Here is a 22856-nt window from a genome sequence, read left to right as displayed (position 1 = left end):
TGTCTTTTGCTTGAAAGAGGAAAAAAAAAGTCGTCCCTTTCATAAGAAAAGAAAATGTATGAAAGCCCACAAAAGAAAATGAAAAAAAAAAAAAAAAACTATATTCAATACCTTTGAAAACCATGACCAATGAAATGTGACTCTTGAATCTTGATAATTTGAGTTAAAAAAATCAAGCTTTTCTATGGTTGATCACATTTTGATGCAACTTGGTTATCAAGGCAATGGTTAGTCACATTTTGATACAGTTTGGTTATCTGGAGCATAAATGTGTGCACGCATGGAATCAATTTCAAAATTCTGGATATCTTCTTTTTTTTTTTTCCATTTTGGCCATCTCTAGACTTTTTTTTTTTTTTTTTTAATGTGAATAGTAACTCAGTTACTGAAAAATGTAGACCTTTAGCATTGATTGGAGAAGTGCTTATATTTTTTAACAAAACCAGATGGTTATTGGTCTTGTACTTTAATCTATGTCTTGTTATTGATTGCATTTTCTTTGTTATGTTTTGCTTTGTTTTACCATTGAAAGTAACTGAATATTTCTTGTACCCTGGTCTTTAGACTTACACAGAGTATTGGAATGCTATCCAGCACATTTTTTAGGAGTACTCGGAAGGAAGATATTGTAGTTCCTATGGTAAGAATAGTTTTAGGTATTGTTGTTGCATACTTCTTAAATGCTTTTGAATTGTGTTCAAAATTCTTTTCCAGCAGGCTTATTGCTATATTTATGTTGAATGACAGTAAATTGGCTAGATAATCATTTAGGGGTGGTTATGGGCCAGGTTTGGGCCATGTCAAGGTCAGCCAGAATCTAACCTATTTACTAATTGAGCCAAAATCAGACTTCACATACATTATTTTAATGCAAGCCGAGGATAAACATCTTATGCGAGAAGTAAGATTCATTTTTCTCTACTTGTTACTTTATTAAAAGCATGCCACTATTTTTCTCTACAGTCCAATCTGTTGATATGATGGACTCCCTGTAGATGGGAGATGCACCAAAAATTTGCCAAATTGGAGGATCCTAACAATTATTCTTAAGAGCAGTAACAACCCATGTTCCGAGATTTGTTTTGGGAGATGAGTGTTTGATGATGCAGGCTGAGGTGTATCATTCGTACATGGAAGTGTTACGTGGATATGAGATTTTTAATGCAGATGGAGATATGTGGAGGAAGCAAAGAAAGACTGCAAGCTTGGAGTTCCCATCAAAGAACTTGAGAGATTCCAGTACTCTTGTATTCAGAGACTATGCCCTCAAGCTATCAACTATCTTATGCCAAGCTTTTATACAAAACCAACAAGTAGGCATGCAGCTCTTTCTCATCTACCCAAGAAACACTCTCTTCTAATGCATGCATATCTGTATTGATGCATGTGGATGTGCGTGTCTTTCTAAAGAGTAATGATCACATGAATCTCATCACATTCAACTCATAGTACGTTGTACTTTTCTTTCCCCTCAATGTGTCATGTGTGTAGGATGTCCAGGTAGTGCAAAAAGGTGGGCCCAATCAGGATGAGCACTTGGCCTGAAAATTGAACAGGTCGACTCAGCGAGGAGGGCGACAACCAATGATCTGACCCAACATACAGCTGTTGCCCAATTGATGTGTGGATACACCTGTTTTTCATGGTGGAATCCACATTTTGCAAGAAAGAATTGGATGTTCTACGCATGTGCAATTCCCACCGGCAACGGTATATCATGCTAAATTAGCTTTCTGTGCAGTTTTTGGTCTTATACAAAAAAACTTTTGGTCTTATATAAAAAGTTTCAGGATGACAAATAGCCAACATTTGGCAACAAGGACTTTTCCTCAATTATTGGCTTGCCGATGTGCAAGTTATAGATTGGAGCCTTTTGTTGTTGTTGTATAATTTTTGTGATGATAGAATTAGAGTTTCGTGCTTGGCAGAGAAAGGGTTAAGCAGAGACTGGCACTTTATCATGGGGTGTTGCCCATATATATGTAGTTCTCCAATGATGCAGAAGAGACATTCTCTTGAGCTCTGAATCTCCTGCTGGTATGGAATTATCGAATGCTTGCACTCATGGATCTTGATTGTTTTTATTTCTCCTTGTTTTCCCCTTTAATAGTTAATTCTATAAAATTTTCATGCACCAGAGCCGAGGTTTGTTGAAGGAGGGAGAGCATGTTACTCTTGTCCAAAGCTACAATGCTCAGTTACTGCTGTTGATGATTACTACTGAATGTTTTGGCCAGGCATTGGTGAAAAATGCAACAGATGTTATTCTGAATATTCCACAGGGTTGGCACTAGGCAGAACATGCTAAAATGCCATTTGCTTAAACTTCGGTTTTGCAAGACTGGTTATGTGGAGTGCTGCTCTCAGTATTTTGTGCTGTTTGATCTGTTTGCAATGGATTCCTATTACTTTTCTTTTTCAGATTTCTTTGAAGCTAACATGTTGTCTGGTGACTGATTCAAGGGTAATCAACAGTGAAAAAGGCTTAGTTGATGCCAACAGAGGCTAAATCCATCTTTAGCCGCAGTTATCCAAACTGAGACTGCTACTCTCATGGCTAAAGGCTTTAGCCCCGGTTCTTGAGAACCAAGGTTAAAAATAGTTTTAGCTTCGGTCGGAGGCAATTGAGGCTAAATTTGGATTTAGTCTCAGTTGGAAACAATGGAGACTAAAATTTTAATTTAGCTTCATTTTGAGAAAATTGAAGCTAAAAGGTTCTTTTAGCTTCACTCGAAGAATCAAGGCTGTAAAAGTAATTTTAGCCTCGGTTGCTAAAACTGAGGCTAAAGCCTTTAGCTACGAGGGTTTCAACCTCGGTTTGGATAACTGAGGCAAAACCAAGGCTAAAGGCTTTAGCTTCAGTTTTTAACCTTTTTAGCCACAGTTTTGAACCGAGGCTAAAGCCATCTTTTCTTGTAGTGACTTGGTCTCACGAAGAAAGCATCTTGTCTCTTAAAATTATGATGAAAGCGAGGTATATGGTAATGTATATGCATTGCATCAACTTGTGTCTTTCGCTTTGTACGAGTGTGGCCCACGGTGCAGTGATCCTAACCGTTGGGAAGATGTGTTTTGCGGTAAGAACTTTCAAAGGTCGTGACTGGAGAGTATATATATTTATGGATATATATCCTCACTGTTGGCACAATCTGTCTGGTGTATATCTCCACAGCCCATCATGTTGAGCCTTCCTTTGATGTGGAGTACTGTCCATCATGTGGACCTACCTCTTATGCGGGGTTGTCCATCACATGGGACCCACCTTGGATATGGATTATCCACAATGTGTATCATTAGATCAATGGCCTAGATAAACCAATTATGGACTCACGTCAGTGGATTAGGGAATTTTAATATGGACGTAGTCTTTTCTAGAGTTCGGAGAAGAGAAAATGGGGATTTTAAAAATTATAGTGGACCCATGTAATGTACTTTCCGCTTTTACAGTGATTGATTGCTGTGATCTTTTTTCACTAGAGTTCTTTTACGTAAAATCCGAATGTATTTGTGCATGCTTTATCTGCATTTGCTTAGTGTTGTATGATCTGAATTTGGAATTTACTTCTTGGGTCCCCTAATGCGCACTACCTATCTGGTGTATATCTCCAAAATAACATTGATCAAGCAATCCAAACCATGGATCTGTAAAGAGTTAGTGGTCTAACTTCTAAAGGGAAATCAGACGGTTATATATCATCAGTTTCTTAGTATAATTTTTGGCAATTTGGACGGTCTGGATTCCTGTAAATCATCCACCTTACATGAGGCATGTAAGTTGGTCAATCTAGACTGTCCATGTTGTGACCTGCAAGGTTGATGACAGAGCTCGAAAACAATGCCAATCCAATCACGGGCTCTAAAGTGGATCTTTAGAAACAAGATTGGTTGGTCCCCAACTGTCAATACTTAGCCCATTGGTGACCTATAAGGCTCATCTGGGGACTCGATCGGCAACTCTTCCGAGTCGAATTGATTCAGTTGAGTCCAATACAGTTTGGCATCACAACTCAGCAGTGGAAATATACCTGACTCGGCCGATTCGTGTGAGTCACACCTTGGCTAGGTGAAGTCCTGACAGACTCAGGACAGTATCGTTGAGTCTTCCATCCATGCACATTGGAAGAATTTCATAAGCCTCACCTGAAGGTGAGATAAGCATTCTATCGAATCTACCATTGACCCCAGACAATGGGGCCTATGGAGTGTTGATCTTATCCAGACTATTGGTCTGATGTCCTTCAACGGCCTAGATCACCTAAGCGCTGTCCAAATGAAACCAACCTCATCACAAGCTTGTACTAATCATTACAATAATGCTCATCTTTCACTTTTATGGAAAAGACATTATTCAAATTCAATTTTTAATGATAATTTTAGAAAACAATGAGGGTATTAATTTTTTAAAAAAATGAAAGTTCCGTGGTCCAAGATTTTCTCGAAGGTTCTTGTTGCCAAACAACTATTTACTCTAAAAGCTTAAGTTGTCAGTGTGATGTTGGACTTTTATCACTCCAACACCCCCTTGCACGTGGGGGGACCTGATTTTTCTTGACCTCCTGTGTGATAATAATATATTAGCTAGGCATATTTACTTGCTCTAAAGATTTGAACAGAGGACCTTCGAACGCTTGAGTGGTCAGCGTCTCGTGTATCAATGTATATCAAGAACTTTATCACTCTACCACTTGTTTTCTTAGGAGATTGAATTCATTGATTTCTGTTTTCCTCAGGTCTGTGAGGATTGGGCTAGGTTCGGCTTTGTTCTATTTTCTTCTAGCTTCTTTTCTCTGTATTTATTATTATTATTATTATTATTATTACTATTATTATTTTTCCTGTTTGGTTGCTTGCTGTGTTTTCTTTGTTTTTCTTTAATAATATTCTTTCCTTTCAAAATACCAACTGGAATGCCAAAACACCCATCATTGTTATGAGAAAGCATAGAAATAGGATATGAACCCATAGCTAACTTCCATTAGCAGTAACACAGCACAGATACGTTTGTTATTATTTTATGCCATTGACATTATTTTATGCTAAAGCATCGATCACCATTGAGTAGTCAACATGAACGTACGCTTTGCAACACGGACCAGCGCACACCCCAACCAAAACACCAACCGGAATGCAAGAACACCCATCACAGCAAGGGTCGTTCAGGATATTGTATGAGGAACCGGAACAACCATTATTCCCGCGGAGTCCACCTTCCAGCATTATCCTTGAGAGTGGAGTCCTGATGTTAGTATCCTCATTGCCATCATAGGGGAGTTCATTCTAACAGCGGGGGAAGGCGGATGGAGCAAAGGTGGCCACAAACAGGAGCAAAGTAACCTTCTTACTCTCCATCTCTACCTCTCTCTCTTTATTACTCATAAATGCATGGACCTTATCTTATATAGAGAAAGGACCTAGAAATGGACAACCGTGAATTAATGGTGATAGACATATCAATAGAATCATTTCGCCAAGAAAAATGCATGCACAAAGCATCTCAGACACGTGCCCCACTAAATTATCGTTACTAACAATGAATGAACCCTGTTTGGAGTCACGAGTAGGGATGGCAATGGGTAGGCATGGACTGGGCTGGGGCAGGCCATGGTCGGCCATTGCTTAGCCCCAACCCTTGAGCCATAATCAGGCTGAAATGGCCTTGTCCCTCTTGCTTAGACCTACATAATCAGGACTACTACTGCTTATAGGGAAATGAAATAAATAATGAAAGGCCGGAATTCACCGAGCTCTCTAGGTTAGAGCACGCCGCGGAGATGAAGCGGATAAGGTAGATTGGGTTCTGCAAGATCATGACGAGTGCTCGTCATTAGGCAACTATTGTATGCACCAAGGAGGTACAATCACGACAACACAACATCTTCCAAAATAGGTGTACGATGAATCGAAAGGTTTGCGATGTGATTATCGACAACAGAAGAAGCAAGAACATTCTTTCTAATGTCATGATAGAAAAATTGAAACTAAAAATGAAGCCTCATCCCTCCCCATACAAGATTGGCTGGATAAATAAGGTCAGTGAGATGAAGATAACTGAATAATGCACGATATCTTTTTCAATTGTCAAATATTATAAAGACCAAGTCATATATAATGTTGTTGACATGGCGGCTTGTCACATTCTACTCAATCGAGCATAACAATTCAATTATCGTGACACCACTCATAGAGGACGAAACAATGTTTATATCTTTGTCAAAGACGATCGAAAGACAATCCTTGCCACTATGACACCAGAGAATCACCCCAAAATTTTCAAAGTGGATGGGAGCTCTCTGCTAACCATTCGAAATTTCATTGAAGAATCCAAGAAAACTGACGAGGTGTACATCGTAGTGGTAAATGGCGAGGAATTAGAGCCCTTAGACATTTCTCCAAGTATAAGGTTGTTGCTGAACAAATTCAAATAAATCAGCTAACCCAAAAAGTTATCCAATGAATTGCCCCTCATGTGGGACATCCACCATCAAATAGACTTCGTCCCTAGGGCTATCTTGCCCAACCACTCTCATGAATGAGTCCAAAAAAGTGTGAGATACTTCAGGAAAAATGAGGTAAATGATCAAAGGTTTAAATTATTTCAATTTAAAAAATTTCTTCGAGGTGTCCTACAAATCTCATAATCAATTTAATGCATTGAAACATGACCTATGATCCAACAAGTGTGTCTTTAAACTACATGTTGAGTGGGACCCTACCTACACAAGTGTCTTTAAACCATAAATTATTTTGATACATCAGTGGCTCACTTGATAATTGGACGGGGCCCAACCATTCATCATTTAACATGCCCCATCTAAATACCAGGTCTAGATTTCAAGACTAGACCCAGTCCTCAGACCAAGTCCAGGGTCCATACCTTACCCTTATAAGGTCAAGCTGCCTGGGAATTGGGGTCCATTGCCAGCGCCAGATACAAGTCTCTTAGAGTCCGTTCGGATACAAGCAAATAAGTAGCTTTTTTAATTTACGTAAGTTTAAGTTACTTTTTTCAGACTAACTAAATAAGTTAGTTTGATTATTGAACTTAAATAAATAGCTTTTTTATAAAAGTAATTTATTTTTATAAGTTATATTTTATATTGATTTTTAACTTCCAAAAGTAATTTATTTCCTTTGGTTTTCATTGGTGCCATAACAATTTAGGAAATTATTTAAGTGAATATACTTGGACTTCATATGCAATTTTATAACACACTGTGTATGTAAAAAATCCTCATTTATACTGCTCTGAAGCTCATATTTATTTTGTAGTCTTTGATACACCTAAGAAACATTTGGCCACGGGCTGACATAAATATTTCTAGTCAGATTATTTTGGCTCCTCACAACTCAGGTTGGACTCGGCCTATGTTGAACAACGGGCCAGGCTCGGAGAGAACTTGGGCTAGCACTACTGGCCCCGTTGGCACCCGTGATTACATGATTTAAAGATCCAGTCTGGTAATCTACCAGATCACCAAATTGCATGCACCTGTAGTTCCCCTTAATATAGAAATAATTAAGTGGTTCACATGCTTATAACTGGGTTTTACAAACTCTACAGGCTGCTTTGATCAATTTCCATGCTATGGGCTATTTGATGTGACTGCAATGATGGACAAACCAAGTCAATGATTCAACGGACCCTTTTTCCATTCTCTAATCTTAAGTCAGGAGGGACTGGATCCAGACCATCCACCTAACAATCCCTACAGTGGATGGTTCATGATTCATTAACCGGTGTGAACTTTTCCTGCCAACTCATAAGAAAACAAAAGAAGAAGAAGAGAAGAAGAAGAAGAAAGGGAGGAATGGACCATCCACATCAATGATTTGATTGTCCACATATTTAAAAAACCACCGGCACACTAAGAGCATCCGTATACCCGAATAGATGGCCCAAAAACATAATCACATAATTTTTACACAAGAATATATTAAAGCTTGTAATCATTTAAATTTATAAATTGCAATTTGGATTGTAATTCATAAAATCCATCCACTTTAGTAATTCTACCATTTCATATTACAAGTAATTTTTTTTGCTTTGAATTGTCTGTTGCTTGCAGCTGTATCCTTTCATGTTCCAATTGTATGCAATTTGTATGCACTGGTTGCACCAGATACATGCGGTCGAGTGATGATAACAGGCCTAAAATTCCCTGATATTGATGGGTTGAAAATCACAGGCCAAAACATTTCCAGCATTTGGTTGCATGGGAAGCTAACATGACATTTCCGGCATTTGGTTGCATGGAAACTAACATGACGTTACCTTTCCAAACAAAACCCTGATGGACTCGCCAGGCAAGCAGTGGTTAACAGGGACGGTGGCAAGACGTACGGTCCACCATCTCATGTATTACTGGCCTCGTACATGCTGATCACTGCTCCGGTGAGGCCACGATCTTATGAGGGACCCACCAGACCGAAAAGACCCACATTGTGTTATCTTGCATTGAACAGGTGGGCCCTGTTTAAGGATCCGGAGGTGGCTAGGAAGATGACCAAGTTCGTCGAGCTCAATACCATCGGAGTGTTGAAGGACTCGTATCTCCGGCCCCTAAGATTTTGCGAACTGTGCATGGAGGGTATGAAGGCGAGCCAGAGTCCGGCGATGGGGACAGCTCGAGATTCTTCGACTATAGTCGCCTCCTCATGGCAGAGAGATGGGTTCGGCTGAGGGACGCCATGCGCAAGAACCCCATCTTGATCAGATAACTTGAATTCCTGACCGTCTTTTGCAACTTTGATGGCGAGAGTGGGACATTGGACCCTGGTGAGCAATGTCGTCCAATTCAGTATCCCTTTGCTGGTGAGCGTGATATTAACCTCTCTAGATATGATACTCTATTTTTCATTTTGTACAAAAGTGGGGTCCTGTGTTCAATCTGGATCATCTAGACCGTTGGGTCCTCCGTATTAAATGGACCATGCCCCAGAAATATCCTTTGTGAACAATCCCAACCTTTCAATTCGTGGCCTGGAAGTGTATTGTTAGGAGGAGAAATACAAGGTCCTTACTCGTGCCTGGGTGGTAGACTAGGTCGGTGTAAATGTGTATGGGGCCGGTGTGAGTGTGTTTAAATAAAATAAAGTTAAAAGAAAGAGATATAGAGAGATACAGCAACAGTTTACATGAACGGCCCCAAGGACCAATATTTAGCCCATTGATGTCAAATACAGGTCTAGCCCAGAATGCCTCTACCATAGAGTCTAGACAATGGGGCCCATGGAGTTGTGATATTATCCAGACTATTGGTCTGATAGCCTTCAACGGCCTAGATCACCAGGGCTTGTGCCCATATAAAACCAGCCTCATCACAAGCTTGTAATAATCATATCATTAAATAAAGCTTGTACCATAATTCCCCTCTTTCACTTTTTATGGAAAAGACATTATTCAAATTCAATTTTTGATGATAAATATTTTAGGAAACAGTGAAAGTATTTTTTATTTAAAAAATAATAATAATAAAGAAGAAGAAGAAAGATATGGCAATATTAAAAGTTCCAAGCCTACGATCATTGGCCTATAAAATGGATGGTCAATATCACTTATAAAAGAACTGTCCAATCGAACCATCTATTTGTTGGGACTTGTCATGGATTAAAAGTAATACTTACAGTGGATGGAAAATCCATCTCTACGGTGAACGGCCCATTCCAATAGATTGATTACAGAGCCACTCTCCTTAGCTGGACGACCTAAAGAACTACCTAAGGAGCCAGACCATGGCTCTATATCATGTTCCATGCGGATAATGTCATGTAGACTTGACTCAGTTGGGTCCAATCCGGTTTGGTACCACAAGTCAGCATTGGAAATATGCCTGACTGGGCGACTCATATGAATCGATCCTTGACTCGTTGAAGTCCTGACTCGACTCAGGACAGTTTCGTTGAGTCTTCAATCCACATGTATATAGGAGGAATTACCTGAACCTCGCTGGAGGTGAGATAAGCATTCTATCTTAGACCGTTTGAACAGACGTGGATTGCCTGTGAAAGCCTTCTGCAGGAGCTTCCTGTGATGGGAAGCTATGTGGGGCCACTATGATGTATGTGAGATATCCACCTCGTACATCCATTTTTTCGGATCATGTTAGGCCATAAGCTTAAAAACGAGGCTGATCCAAAACTCAAGTGGGCTACATGACACAAAAAAGTGAGTAAGGAAAAGCCTACCTTTAAATTCTCCATAGGGTCCACTGTGATGTTATATGCCAACCATTCAATTTACAAGGTCATTCCTACTGAATGAACTGAAAACACAAAAATATTAGCCTGACCCAATACCTCTGTGACCCTATGAATGCTTCAACAGTGAACATTCAACCTCACTGCTTTCTCTTATACATCCCACTTAAGTTTTGAATCTGCCTCATTTTAGGAGTCTATGTCCAAACGTGATCAGACAAAACGGATAAGTAGTTGGATATCTCACAAGTATTATGGTGGCCCTGCTGACCATCCGAACTATCAGTATGTTCGGATTTATCATGGAATGGTCATGCTCTAAGGATTCACTTCCACTAGACCATCTAAAGTTCAGTATCCATATCTTAGAAAATAAATAGCTGTCAAAAATAAGGCAGACCTAAAAATGGAAAGGACAATCTGATGGAAGTGAAATTTCTTAATATCATATGAAGAGCACGATTTACTTAATAGACATTCTTGTAGTGGCCTAATACAACTAAGAGTTATTAACACATCACAGCTCAGTAACCAGAATTGTGATAAGGTTGGAGATACTCTTGCATCTTATCTCGATCAATGGAGATACTCTCAATCAGTAGGATACTCTCAGCCTCAATCAGTGGAGATACTCTCAATCAGTGGGATACTCTCGGCCTCAATCAGTGGAGAGACCTTGAGGGATATCGGCAGCAAATAATTTTATGGGATTATGTAGTCATGTTTAAATACTTGTCTCTGTAACGCCTAATGTAAGAGTATTTACGTTGCCATCAATTGAAATATAAAAAGGTATTTTTTCTTTATGGTATCAGAGTAATTGTGAACACTTAGCATCATTACCACATCAAAGCTCCTTTTTCTTATCTTTCAAAGCTCCTTTCTCTTATCTTCCGCTCTCTTCTTCCTCCATGGCTACTCTATCTCTCAACATTGGCAACTTCATTACACTCAAACTCACCCCAAATAATTATTCCTTATAGCGTGAACAAGCCTTGGCTCTTACAGAGAGTCAAGAATTGGTCGGCCATCTCACAAATGAAGATCATGCTCCCATTAAATACACCACACCAAATTTAAATAGTTCCACAAATGCATAAAATTTTATTCCACAGTTAACAGATGTTTTCATAGCTTGGCGAAAGTCAGATCGTATCCTTCGTGGGTGGATCATCGAAACACTCTCAGAGGAAACTCTCGGACTCGTCGTTGGCCTCGACACAGCTCATGCCGTAAGGGAAGCACTCAAGAATGCATATGCCCAAGACTCGAAAGAACGCAAATTTACACTACGGCAACAAGTAACTTATCTTCGAAAAGAAGATGACAAAACTATTACAGACCACATTCGTACCTTCAAAGGCTTATGTGACAATCTAGCAGCTATTGGAAAACCTGTTCCATACCAAGAAAAAGTCTTCCGTCTTCTCACCAATCTTGGTCCTCAATATGAAACTTTCACAACAACCATGTTGAAGCCCCCATAACCATCATACTCTGAGTTGGTTTCTCAACTCTAAAATTTTAATCAAAGGCGCAACTGGTTTTCTAGTCATACAGATGTACCAGCTTCATCACTCACTCATCAAATGGCATTCTATGGTCAGCAGCTACAACGATCTTAGCAAACTTCCTCAGGCTATCGTGGAACCTCACAGAAGTTCACATCCAATGGGCATGGATTCCAGGCACAACAACAAACAACATAAAAACTCCAATCGAAGCTACACAAATAGCCCTCCTTTTGCCAATTCACAACACCGTCCTCCACCTCCAGGTGAGCGTCACATGACTCTTGCAGAGAGGGACAAATACCATAACCAACAGTGTCAATACTGTGGGATGATGGGTCATGTTGCAAAGATCTGCTGGTGGGTACTCAAAAAATCTACTCATCATGATAAAATTCTACAAGCACTTACAGCACTTACCTTGGACAATACCATCGTAAATACAGAATGGACAACAAACACTGGAGTTTCCAATCATATGACAGGTAAGTCAGGTATGTTAACCAATATTCGTAAATATTCTAGTACTGATATAGTTCTAATTGGCGATGGATCTTCCTTGTCAATTCTTACAATTGGTGACTCGTGTATAAAGAAAAAAATAAAAATAAATAAATAAATAAATCGGCTTAACCTCTACATGATGTCATGCTAGTTCCAGATTTGAAAAAAAAAAAAAAATTACTCTCTGTAAGCCAATTAACTAATCAATTTCCTATCAATTGTGAATTTTCTAACATTGATTTTTGTGTTAAAGAACGGAAAATAGGATAGCTAGTGATAATAGGGAGATGCAGGGGTGATCTTTATGTTCTACCCTCTTTGCCAAAACTATATTTTTCTCATCGCTTCAAATCCAGCATTGCAGAAGTTTGGCACCAATGTTAGGCTATCCTCAGTCTTCGGCTTTACAGTTATTAAAAAATAAGGGGTTAATTGATCTCTTAGGGGCAACAAAATCTCAACATCTTTGTGATAGTTGTCAATTAGGGAAGCTTAGTCATTTACCTTTCTCTTGTTCTAAACATTCAAGTTCTAGTATTTTTGAAAAAAAATTCATTGTGATTTATGGGGACCCGCTCCAGTTTTATCTATTGCAAAATTCAAATATTATGCTTGTTTGGTTGATGACTTCTCTAAATATACATGGATTATTCCCTTACATCATAAATCTGATTTTTTTAATGCATACTTGGCCTTTGAAAAATACGTTGCCAGACAGTTCCACAAACAAATTAAAATTTTCCATTCAGATGGAGGCGGTGAGTTCATCAACTCCAAACATTCAACTCACTTTCTTTCCACAAGCATTATTCATCAGATATCTTCCTCGTATACTCCTCAGCAGACAGGTATGGTTGAAAGATGACACAGGACTATAAGAGAGCTAGGTATGACTATGTTATTTCATTGTGGTGCTCCTTTATTTCTATGGGTAGAAGCTTTCACTACAACTGTCTACCTGATGAATTAACTGGCTACATCTGCCCTTAATTTTGAAACCCCATATTTTACGCTGCATGGAGCTCATTCTATTTACTCTTCACTTCATACAATTGGCTTTAAATGTTTTCCTTACACTTGGGACATACGATGTCACAAATTTGATCCAAAAACACTTCTCTGTATTTTTGTAAGCTACAGTGATAAACACAAAGGATACAAGTGCTTTCATCCTTCAAGCAAAAAATTTTTTATCTCTCGGCATGTTGTTTTTGATGAGTTAGTCTTTCCTTATAAGACTGCTAACACTTTCGGCATCACATCTACTAAGCCACAAGTCATTAGCATCTTTGATTCTTGGTTACCACACACTGACATGCACTTCCCTGTAGGACCTTCTTTGGCATCTTCAACACTACCTTGTTTGAGTCCCTCACTGGAAACAAACATCCATCATCCAACTCAACCATCCCACCATCCCAGTTCCACTGACCTACCAGATTTTCCATCCTCCCTATCCAAGACTTCCGATATACTCACCCACGATCGTAGCTCGGCACTACCTGAAACACCTCCACTGCACGAGTCTGAGAATTTGGAACTGTCTCAACCAGGGCCACTTTCACAACTCATGTTGAACCATCAGAGTTATCTCACCTTACTCCAGTTTCTTCAACACCAACATCTCATTCTACGGTTACTTGGTCTAAACTGGGTGTGGTAAAACCCAATCCAAAGTATGCTTTAATTACAACGACATCTGTCAATGTACCTCGTGAGCCACACAATATTAGATCTGCCTTGGCACATCCTGGGTGAAAAGCTACCATGGATGACGAACTTGCGGCATTACATCAAAACCAGACCTGGAAACTTGTTCCTCGCACATCTAATATGCACGGTATTGGATCTAAATGGGTATTCAAATCAAAACTCAAACCTAATGGTTCTCTAGATCGACTCAAGGCTCGTCATGTTGCAAAAGGCTATCATCAAATTGATGGTGTAGACTACACTGAAACATTTTCTCCAATTATTAAACTGGGAACCATTCGTATGATCATTACTGTAGCACTTGTTCAGCGGTGGCCTATTCGTCAGCTAGACAAATGCATTCCTGCATGGTCTAATCTCTAAAGATATATATATGTGCAACAACTTCCAGGATTGACAGATTCTCAACACCCGACATATGTTTACAAACTCCAAAGAGCTCTCTATGGTTTAAAACATCCACCTCGTGTTTGGTTTGATCGATTCAGTACATTTCTCCTTAAATATGGGTTCTTATGCAGTCTAGCAGATCCTTCCTTATTTATTTTTCATCCTGATTATGGAACACTAATTTTGCTTCTTTATGTAGATGATATACTGCTCACAGGATCCGCTCCATTACTTTTACAAATTTCATTCAACTGTTGAGTAGTGAATTCGCAATTAAAGACTTGGGATCAATTCATCACTTTCTTGGCATAGAAATCTCTCCAACATCCAATGTTCTTCATTTGTCCCAGTCACACTATGCTCTTACCATACTTGAACAATCCAACATGGTAGATTGCAAGCCCATGAGTACACCTCTCGAAGCTAAGACAAAAACCTTATCAAATGAAACTCTTATAGAAGACTCTAGTTACTATCAAGTACTTGTTTTACAATACCTCACTCTAACACGCCCTGATCTTTTATTTAGTGTTAACTATGTATCTCAATTCATGCATGCTCCCACCTTGGCACATTTGAAAATGGTTTGGCGTATCCTATGATATGTCAAAGGAACTATTAACATAGGATTACATTTTTCTTCAAACACTACACTTAATTTGTTTGCTTTTTCAGATGCAGATTGGGCAAGGTGTCCCACTACGAGACGTTCCACTACTGGATATTGTACCTACCTTGGAGGAAACTTCATCTCTTAGATTGCAAAGAAGCAACATACAATTTCTCGGTCAAGCACAGAAGTAGAGTGTTGTGCAATGGCTAACACAGCAGCTGAACTCACATGGATGACCTTCATTCTCAAAGATCTCCGCATTCCAGTGGCATCTCCTCCCATACTCTACTACGACAACCTTAGTGCTCTTCATATGATAGTTAATCCTGTGTTCCATGCACGAAGTAAACACATCGAGTTGGATTATCATTTTGTGCGCGAACGCGTTGCACTTGGACTACTCATCACTCGACATATCTCCACTGATAACCAAGTTGCAAACCTCTTCACTAAGCCAATGTCAAAGGCAACTCTTCATTATTTCCGAACCAAACTTTGCTTCCAACCCTGGCACAGTTTGCAGGAGGGTATTAGCACGTCACAGCTCAGCAACCAGAATTATGATAAGGTTGGAGATTAGCATGTCACAGCTTAGCAATCAAAATTGTGATAAGGTTGGAGATACTCTCGCATCTTACCTCAATCAGTGGAGATACTCTCAATCAGTGGGATACTCTCGGCCTCAATCAGTGGAGAGACGTTGAGGGATATCGGTAGCAGATTTTATGAGATTATGTATTTGTATTTAAATACTTGTCTTTGTAACGCCTAATATAAGAGTGTTCACGTTGCCATCAATTAAAATAAAAAAAAGTATTTTTTTCTTTAAAAGTAGTATTACTTATAACGATATAATCACACTCCACCATTTTACTGAAAGAAATACTTACAGTGGTTTGGAAAATATATTTGTGTATCAAGCGAACGCCCTTTTTTTTCCTAAACCACCCATTCCCATAAGTTGATTGCAGAGCCGCTCCCCTGTAGCTTTTTTTTTTAATTTTATTTTTTACACACGTACACACACCCGACACACTCACGCTAGTTGAATTTCACCACCTATGGGTACTCGAACCCTTGACCAGGTGTTGAAACTCCTGAGAGTCTACCACCGGAGCAAGAGTAATGACCCTTCCCCTGTAGTTGAATAGCTTAAAGAAGTCCATATCATGAGCCATGTCGATACCCAACTAGAGATATTAGGAAAGATTAGGACTACGGGCATCAGGAAGAGCCTCATCTTATATAGAGCAAGTGCCCGGAAACCAACACCCATGCATTGATGCAATGGAGATATCAATGGAATCATTTCATTACGAAAAAGGCATGCACAAAGCATTTCAGACACTTGCTTCACTAAACCGTTATTAACAATGAATGAACCCCGTTTAGAGTCACAAGTGAGGGTGGCAATGGGATGGGCTATAGCTTAGCGCCACCCCTTGAACCTTAATCTAGTTGAAAAGGCCTTATCTTTGGCTTGGAGCTACATAAGCAAGGTTTCTAAGGAAAATGAGTTACGTGATCAAAGGTTTGAATTAGTTTAATTTAAGAATTTTCTTGAGAGGTATTCTACAAATCTCATAATCATTTTGAATCATTGAAACATGACCTATGATCCAACAAGTGTCTTTAAACTGCGTGTTGAGTGGGACCCTACCTACATAAGTGTCTTTAATCCATCAATTCTTTTGATACATTTGTAGCTCACTTGATAATTGGATTGGGCGCAACCATTTATCATTTAGCATGGGCCCCATTTGAATTCTGGGCCTAGATTTCAAGACTAGCCCAAGACTAGACGGAGTCCTCAACCCAAGTCCAGGGTCCAGACCCTAGCCATATAAGGTCGGACTGCCTAGGAATTGGGGTCCATTGCTAGCCCAATGCAAGTCTTGGCTCGTTTGGATACAAGCAAATACAAAAATTATTTTTTTTTTTACTTACATAGTTAATGAGTTACTATAGACACCCCACCTAAAATAAGGACACGTCACTCTTTGAGCTTTAACTTGACTTTAATAAATTATCTGATGCTCACTTGGAAATTATTAAAAATCTAAACGGATCAAACTGGGAGCATAATTGGTACGTGTCGGATACAACCAACAGACCCGATCAGCTAACACCAAATCTAGTAGCGATTCGATTACGGCCAAGCATTCAAACTCCAAAATCCCTAAAACTTTCTGTATGATGCAATCGACATGCAAAAATGGATAAAACGAATACTCTCTACCCATAGATTACTCTCTGTATTATTTAGTTCTTTCGAATAGCGTTGTGTTGGGGTGTGAGAGGTCATGTGTTCAAAAACAGGAAAGTATAGTCGTCTTTGTATATAAAATAGTCATGATATTATTGAAGGCAAATCTTAAACGATTAGGACGATTTATGATTCATTGGAAAGGTAGTTAAATGATCTTCCTAACAAACTTAAGTTTCCTCCAATCCGAATCATGATGAGGAAGATCCGGCCCATTTATCAAAACCATGCATTGCCAATTACTAAAATTGAAAAAATTTCAGCCACGCTTTAAACTAGTCAAACGGGATCCAATTGATATGATTTCAGTTGCAATGAAAAGCTTATCAGGCGATGTTTTGTAATAATCATAATATTATCAAAAGTGGACCATTGGTCAAATTGCAGATGACCAATTTCATATATTGGACGGACGTATTTTCGGCACATCAAACGACATCCGATTAAAGTGATTCTACTCTTGTTAAAAATCTTATTTGACTAACTTTTCAACAAGATAAATATTACAAAAAACGGACCAATAACGAGGAAGATATAAGCATTTGAATATTTAAAAGAAAAAAATAAAAAAAGTAATGATTAATAATGATTAAGTTATATATATATATATATATATATATATATATATATATATATATATATATATATATATATATATATATATATATATAACTTAATCGTTATTAATCATTACTTTTTTATTATTATATATATAAATATATTATATATTATAAACCTTTTAAATGCCTTAAAGGTGGGCGCCCACAACCTGGCCCGATGAAGTGGGTCGTTAGCAACGGATACCAATGCTATATAAGGCACTCGGGTCACACAAATAGGGAGATAGGCTAAATCAAAGGGAAGGAGAGACGGAGAGAGAGAGAGAGAGAGAGAGAGAGAGAGAGAGAGAGAGAGAGCAGAAAGAAATAAAAATACAGAGAGGGTCTAAAGGTTGGAGTTTACTTGGAGGTGCTACCCAACTTGCCTTAAAGATTTCCAACATGCCGACATGCTATCCAACACATGAGACAAAAATGGCCATTAAAGAAGTAAAAAAAGCTAAGAATTTGTCCATCTTTATTTAATTTACATTCCACTCCACACATTTCAATTATATTAATTTCATCCACATTTTATTTTGCATTATTCTCTATCTTCAATTTTTCACTTTATTTGCATGCCTAGGATCTTAAATCCTATGAAGTAAGGTTAGTTAGTATTTTATCTTATTTAATGTATTTTACTTTATTCGCCTACCTAGGGCCATTTGGCTCTATAATATAAGGCTAGATAACTTTTTTTCTTTTTTCTGCTTGTCGGCCGGCCTACCTGGATTACGCGAAGTACGGTCAAATATAAAATATCGAAATTGCATTAAATCTCCAAAAATTACAAATCTGGTGGAATAGAAACCGCACATTATATGGGTGAAAAATGGTGCTTAAACCATTCATTTTCCGTCACCGAAGCCCTTACCTGGAATCTATGGCCGCATACCAACTACGAGAGTCACTTAAGTTGAGAAATCGTAAGATTCCCCGACTCCTAAATGATTATACGGTTTCTAGCCGGCCATAAATTTTATGCTTCATTTGGCTAGTGGCGACTCTAAATCAAATACATTTTTACACCCGAGTTAATAGCACACATCGCCCGCAGTAACAAAATCCATACGAAATCCAACAAAACGAGATCGCGGGCGTTCATTATTCTTAAATAAGTTATTTTGATTATTAAATTTAAATGAGTAGCTTTTTAGAAAAAAAAAAGTAAATTATTTTTATAAATTATTTTTTATTATTGCTTTTTAACTTCCAAAATTAACTTATTTCCTTAATTTCCATTGGTGGTACAACAATTTAGGAAATTATTTAGGAGAATATGTTCTATGTAGCTATGAACCCCTTTCAAGTTAGGAAAATCATTCAATGAATGAGTAAATAATATAGTGGGCCCTACATGATGATGGCCCATATCAAGGTGACCCCACATGATGGATAATCCACATCAAAGGTCTACACCCAATCATGAGTGGCCCACATCCCAAGCAAGCACCGCATAATGGGCAACTCACATTGAAGGTAGGACCCACATAATAGGAAACTCACATCAAGGTGGTCCCACATGATGGACATTCCATATCAAAGGTCAGCCTAATGATGAGTGGCATATATACAAGGTGGGTCCCACATAATGGACAGCCCACATCGGAGGTGGGCCCACATGATGGACGGTCCACATCAACGGTGGGCTCCACATGATAGGCAATGGATATTGAGGATGGGCCCCACATGATGGACAATAACATTGATGGTGGGCCCCATATGACGGATGATTAACATCAAAGGTGGGTCCTACCTAATGAACTGTGCACATTAAAGGCCGGCCCCTAATGATGAATGGCCCACAACCAAGGTGGACCTTGCATGATGAACAACCCACATCAAAGGTGGGGCCCACACAATGAATGATCTACATTAAAGGTTGGCTCTACATGATGGACGGCGGATGTGAGGGGGACCAAACAAACTTTTGGGATAATTACTTATGATAATGGAAACCATATATACTTTTCTACTTTTTGGTTGGATGATAAGTATGTCGTTTACTGAACACCCTTCTAACCAAGATAAGCTACTTATGACATAAGTAGCTTCTCTAAAGTTACTTACAATCCAAACACCGCTTAATGACTTGAGTAGGGTGATGTGATTTTAGGCCTAAATCATGTTCCGCCATGTTTGAGTTTGATTTTACACAACCCCAGGATATGCAAAATGCTTACTTCATCTAAACTAGGGACTACAGAAGAAGAAATATTTGAATAAAGCTTCAAAACCTAATGGACTATTTAGCACAGACCATTTAAGTTAGAGTTAGATCTATAGCCCAGCTTGGTTGCCTTTATTACAAGCCCGCTTAGATTTTTTACTTGGTTTGGCTCCATGAGAAGAGACCAGTGGGCTGATATCAATATCTACTCGTTCTCCTCCTTCTTCTCTTTTTTAGGTACCAACATTAAGTTGTTTGCTATTAATGATTACGTGTAGGGTTGTCAATGATCCGGGCTTCGGACAGTGTATCAGGCCTTAATGCTGGGCTTGGGCTTTAAATTCAAGCCCATTACAATAGCCGATTAGCCCAGCTCGAGACCATCCGGGCCAAACCATCTTCGCTTTTTATAACATACACAGTATGTAAAAATCGTCATTTACACTGCTCTGCAGCTCATATTTATTTTGTAGTCTTTGATACACTTAAGAAACATTTGGCCACGGGCTAACATAAATATTTCTAGTCAGATTATTTGGGCTCCTCACAACTCAAGTCGTATTCAGGCCTATGTTGAACAACGGGCTAGGGTCGGAGAGATCTTGGGCTAGCATTACTGGTCCCATTGGCACCCATGATTACATGATAAAAAGATCCGGTCTGGTAATCTGCCAGATCACCAAATTGCATGAACCTGCAGTTCCCCTTAGTATAGAAATAAGTGGTTTACATGCTTTTAGCTGGGTCTTACAAAATTTGCAGGCTGCTTTGATCATTTTCCATACTATGTGCTATATGATGTGATGGCAATGATGGACAAACCAAGTCAATGATTCAACGGACCCTTTTTCCATTCTCTAATCTTAAGTCAGGAGGGATTGGATCCAGACCATCCACCTAGCAATCCCTACAGTGGATGGTTCATGATTCATTAACTGGTGTGAACTTTTCTTGCCAACTCATGAAAGAGAGAGAGAGAGAGAGAGAGAGAGAGAGAGAGAGAGAGAGACAGAGACAGAGAGAGAGAGAGACAGAGAGGAATGGGCCATCCACAGCAATGATTTGATTGTCCACATATTTAAAAACCACCGGCCACACTAAAAGCATCAGCATACCCGAATATAGGGCCAAAAACATAATCACAAACATAATTTTTGCACAAAAATATATTAAAGCTTGTAATCATTCAAATTTATACATTGCAATACACCCAGATCCATAGCTCAACTGGCAGACTGAGTGGAGATACCTCGTTTCAACACTTGAGGTCTTGGTATCAATTCCTAGCAGGGGTGGCTAACATGGAGTGTGTGTACTGACATGGGTGTGTACTAAGAAGCTAACCCAAACAAATAATAATAATAATAATAATAATTATACATTGCAATTTAGATTGTAATTCATAAAATGCATTCACTTTAGAAATTCTACCATTTCATTTTACAAGTAAATTTTTTGCTTTGAATTGTCTTTTGCTTGCAGCTGTATCCGTTCATGTTCCAATTGCATGCAATTTGCAGATACATGTGGTCTAGTGATGATAACAGGCCTAAAATTCCCTGATATTGATGGATTGAAAATCACATGCCATAACATTCCTAGCATTTGGTTGCATGGGAAGCTAACATGACATTTCCAGCATTTGGTTGCATGGGAAGCTAACATGTTACCTTTCCAAACAAAGCCCCCTATGGGTTCGCCAGGCAAGCAGTGGCAGATGGTCTGGCTTCGGTATATGCCGACACTGCCCCGGAGAGGCCACGATCTTATGAGGGACCCACCAGACCGAAAAGACCCACATCGTGTTATCTTGCATTGAACAGGTGGGTCTTGTTTAAGGATTTGGAGGTGGCCGGGAAGATGACCAAGTTCATCGAGCTCAATACCGTTGGAGTGTCGAAGGAGGGTATGAAGGCAAGCCAGAGTCTGGCGTTGGGGACAGTCTGAGATTCTTCGACTATAGTCGTCTCTTCATGGCCGAGGGATGGGATCGGCTGAGGGACGCAGTGCGCAAGAACCCCATCTTCAGATCGCCTGAATTTCTGACTGTTTTCTGCTACTTTGCCGGCGAGAGTGGGACATTGCACCCTGGTAAGCACAACCATCCAATTCAACATACCTTTGCTGGTGAGCATGATATTTATTAACATCTCTAGAAAGGATATTCTGTTTTTTAGTTTGTACAAAAGTGGGGTCCTGTGTTCGATCTGGATCATCCAGACCGTTGGGTCCTCGTAGCAAATGGACCATGCCCCAGAAATATCCGTAGTTAACAATCCCAACCATTCAATTCGTGGCTTGAAAGTGTATTGTTAAGAGAAGAAATACAAAGTACTTAATCATGCCTAGTTAGTAGAATGTGATGGGTTCAAATACCCATTGTGCTGAAATCACATACCGAGTGTGTTTAAAAAATAAAAAATAAAATAAAATAAAAATAAATACAGCAACAGTTTACATGAACGGCCCCAACGGCCAATACTTATACGATTGAGTCTAGACAATGGGGCCCATGGAGTGGTGATCTTATCCAGACTATTGATCTGAGGGCCTTCAACGACCTAGATCACCAGAGCGTTTGTCCATATAAAACCAATCTCATCACAATTAAGCTTGTAATAATTATATAATTGAATAAAGATTGTACAATAATGCTCCTCATTCACTTTTATGGGAAAGCCATTATTCAAATTCAAGTTTTGATGATAATTTTTAAAAACAATGGGAGTATTAATAATAATAATAAAAGAAAACCAGATATTGCATTAAAAGTTTCAAGCCTACTATCATTAGCCTATAAAATGGATGGTCAAGATTACTTATTAAAGAACTGTCCATTCGAACCATCCATTTGTTGGGACTTGTCATGGATTGAAAGAACTACTTACAG

At 39.0% G+C, this 22856-nt stretch overlaps 1 long non-coding RNA gene across 3 annotated transcripts; it reads left to right on the top strand.

The window, feature by feature from the left end:
- The first annotated feature begins 421 nt into the window (after positions 1-421).
- On the top strand, positions 422-2305 carry LOC131257411 (uncharacterized). Of its 3 annotated transcripts, XR_009177374.1 has the most exons (4): positions 422-640; positions 772-1313; positions 1492-2037; positions 2139-2305. It is a non-coding gene; the product is annotated as an uncharacterized LOC131257411 (long non-coding RNA). The 3 variants fall into 3 exon arrangements; XR_009177373.1 differs by having other exon boundaries at positions 789-1313; positions 1492-2305; XR_009177372.1 differs by having other exon boundaries at positions 1492-2305.
- The last annotated feature ends 20551 nt before the right edge of the window (positions 2306-22856 follow it).

Source organism: Magnolia sinica, chromosome 10, assembly GCF_029962835.1.
Source record: "Magnolia sinica isolate HGM2019 chromosome 10, MsV1, whole genome shotgun sequence".
Lineage (NCBI taxonomy): Eukaryota > Viridiplantae > Streptophyta > Magnoliopsida > Magnoliales > Magnoliaceae > Magnolia > Magnolia sinica.
This window is presented reverse-complemented; position numbering and strand designations above follow the sequence as displayed.